The 3,613-nt window shown below is 30.1% G+C and overlaps 1 long non-coding RNA gene across 1 annotated transcript; it reads left to right on the top strand.

The window, feature by feature from the left end:
- The first annotated feature begins 246 nt into the window (after window positions 1–246).
- Window positions 247–3,344, top strand: LOC110895144. The gene is made up of 3 exons (XR_002566923.2): window positions 247–568; window positions 2,256–2,309; window positions 3,131–3,344. It is a non-coding gene; the product is annotated as an uncharacterized LOC110895144 (long non-coding RNA).
- Window positions 3,345–3,613: the final 269 nt, after the last annotated feature.

Here is a 3,613-nt window from a genome sequence, read left to right on the forward strand (position 1 = left end):
TAGACAAAATACTGTCAACGCAGCCAGTCAAGACAACTTGTAATTATTTCAGAAATAATTTTGAGTGATTATTTTTATAGAGTGATAAAAATAATTTAAAACGCACTAAAACTGGATTAAAACGTTAGATAAAATACCCGGTATCCAGTAAAATACCAGTTTTTGGTCTAGATTGTATATATATGTATATATATACGATATATGTGTGTGTAATATGAGACAAGAGACATGAGTTGGCAGCCATCCATGTATTCTCTCTCCTCTCACTTACACATGGTGGCCTTAGAAATTGTGTAGAATGATTTTGCATGTATGGAATCTTTTCAAATCTTACAAAATCCAAGATACATCTCAAACACAATTCATTCTCTCTCTCTCTAAACAAGCATTGGCCGAACACCCCCTTTCTACTTTGTTTTTAAATTTCCAACTTTGTTCTTGGAGATTCAAGCTAATTTCAAGATGATTTCAAGTGTATTTGAAGGTTTAAAGGTGATTCCAAGGAGTTTCAAGCAAGAACCAAGCATAATATCATCTTTTTATTCAAAAACCCACTTGAATCTTGAAGGTATAAAAACTAATCTTTTTAAAAATGTTCTTGATTCTTGGTGAAGAATATGATAGTAAAAAGTTTCTCTTGTTCTTGGATTTAAACATAAACTTGAAAAGTAAAACAAATGGGTTTTTGGAACAAAATAAAATGGATGTGTATATGTAGGTATGTGTGGCCGTATATGTGTATATAAATACATGTAAAAATATGAGTTTTGATTTTTGATATGATCTTGTTGATAAGATGTTGAAATATGATGTGTATGTGAACTTTGAGAACTTTTAAAAAGGTTTTAATCATATGAATGGACATGTGAAAGTAAAGATGTGAAATCATATGTGTGTATACATATGTGAACCATATATGTATGTGTATGTATATGCATTCATGTGAAATTTTGTTGATTAAATCTTAAATGTGTAAGAATGTAAGTATGTGTATATATAAGTCTTGCATTTATGAAGAAATGATAAGATAATGATCATATGAAGATGATGATGTTCTTGAATGTTTGAACATGAGTTAAATACATGATAGATATAATTTAGTTCATGCATGTTGATGATGATGTGATTTGAATGCATTAGATGCTTGTACTTAAGCATGCATGTGGATGAATGGTCATGAAATGATGATTTATGTAGGGTATGATGAAGATGATTTTTAATCAGATTCTAAACACTAAAAATATAATTATTTGAAGTGTTAAAATGGTATAAAACTTTGTCATAATGTTTTCTAGCTTTGCATGTTGTACTTGGTGCATTAGGAGTTGTAAAATACGTGAAATCGCATGATTTATGTGACTTACAAAAAAACTGCACTAATCTGATTATAATCACTATTTTAATTAGTAAATAACATGTATTGTATTAAAATATCAAGTCATTCCCAGTTAGGATGATTATAGTAATGTTTAACGCAAAACTATGTGTTAAAACGGTCAAAAATCGGCTTTTCGAATGATTTTTATGAAACTGATCTAGATCAGTAAGAAAACTAACATTTTTAGTTTAAGAACAAGTATTTTAACTAATATTAAGTTTACTTGGTGTTTGGTTGGTCATATGTGACTTCCGACGCCCGAAAATGTTACCGAATCGCTAAAATACGCGTTTTTCAATGAACACTAGTATGGGTAATTTTTGGGTAAACCTTATGTGTTAAGATATGTTATGTGATTTAAACATGTGAATATGAAAATAAGTTAAGTTTTAACATGATATTTGGAAATTTAGATTATGCATGTATACTTATGCGTTTTATGTGATAGAAACGGTAAAAATGGCGTTAAACGTGTAACTTGTTTGTCGAGTATGAAATTTGATACATATAAGATATTTTATGTATACTTGCCTTAAAAATGACAAAATAGATAAGTTAACGAACTTACGTGTGTTTCGATAATAATTTATGTGAACTTTTATGTATATATATTACGACGCGCAAATCGTAGATATATTACGTATAAACGGGTGTGTTAATGGATTTAGATGATAACGGTCACCAATAAAATCGTTCAAGTCGCAAAAACATAAATATATATATATATATGGACTCATAAATATATATTAACTTGCCAAAATAATCTAAAACGATAACTTTTCGAGAAAATCTCAAAGTTATGTGAAAATTCTAAGAAACAGAGAAACTTAGGATTTTTGTGACATATTGATTTATAAATCATTCCTACATATAATAGGACGTGTAGAAATCAATCTGTGGGATTGCGCTATTTAAAAATACGTACCCAAAGGTGAGTGTCACTAAACCCCTCTTTTACTGCTTTGTATATGCTTTGGGGGTAGAACACGCCAAAAAAGGGTTTAATAATGTTTTTGGATTAAAACATACCTTTTAATATAAATTATATATTTTCGCTGAAAATATATGGAGTTTGATAAATTATACGTTTCGAGATAAAACATTTTTGATGAATATATGTTTGGGGGAAAACAATGGTATGGTTGGAACGAATATTGCTTGGTCTCAAGAGAGTAAGTAACAGCATAGGCTTACATTTCGGTGGGGATTTCAGGGGATTCGTACAACATCGTATATTAAATTTGTCATATTAGTAGGATATATATATTGTACGTGAGGCAGACATCATATATGGTCCCAATATGGACCCTGTGCCAATGATGTCGTTTAATCGATTAAGTATTGTACGCGATGAATTGTTGGTAGATCTATCGGGTTGACAACCCCGTCGTGACCGGTCGCCCCGTGTCAAGTCAAACGATGAATTTTAATTCTGGTTATTGTCTAGCATTGATTATCCCTGCATGGTAAATATATAGTTCGTATTGTCTAGCTAACATACGAGTCTGAACGTTGACGCTCTGAATTTAATATACAAAACTTGGGAAAATGCCTTAATGTCGGGTTTTCAAACTTACGACGGATGACCCATGGATTTTATTAAGGAAATAAATGGACTTTCTAAAAATTATATGGATGTTTTAATATAAACACATAATTAGAAAGCTTTTCCTTAGGATCAAATTGTTTAAATTTGAATATGTGAACTCACCTTCCTTTGTGTTGACACTTGATTTTAAACGTGTTCTACAGGTACTTGAGTTCGGCTTCGGGAATCATGGCGTATCTTGTGTTTGTTGATGCATGTTTTGTCACTTAAAAATGTTGGACTAACTTTTAAACTTTCTGGGACAAATGTAATAAGATCCGTGAGGATCAAAGATAACTTTATCATGTCATGGTTATGTCGTGTTTTGGGACGCTATGTTTAAAACCTATGTTTTAAATAAGTAATATTGTCCAACAATATAATGCATCAAACATCAAGATAGAAATGGGCACCAACTTCCGTCACCACTTTTTGGGGTGTGACAAATATCACAGAATAAGATCTAATACAAACAATCACATCAATAGATTGATCAAAAACGTCGAACATTGCGACTTTACTCTTTTCATATATATATATACACATACATACATACATACACATACATACATACATACATACATATATATATATATATATATAATATATATATATATATATATATATATATATATATATATATATAT

The sequence above is a fragment of the Helianthus annuus genome, chromosome 12 (assembly GCF_002127325.2).
Source record: "Helianthus annuus cultivar XRQ/B chromosome 12, HanXRQr2.0-SUNRISE, whole genome shotgun sequence".
NCBI classification, from domain to species: domain Eukaryota; kingdom Viridiplantae; phylum Streptophyta; class Magnoliopsida; order Asterales; family Asteraceae; genus Helianthus; species Helianthus annuus.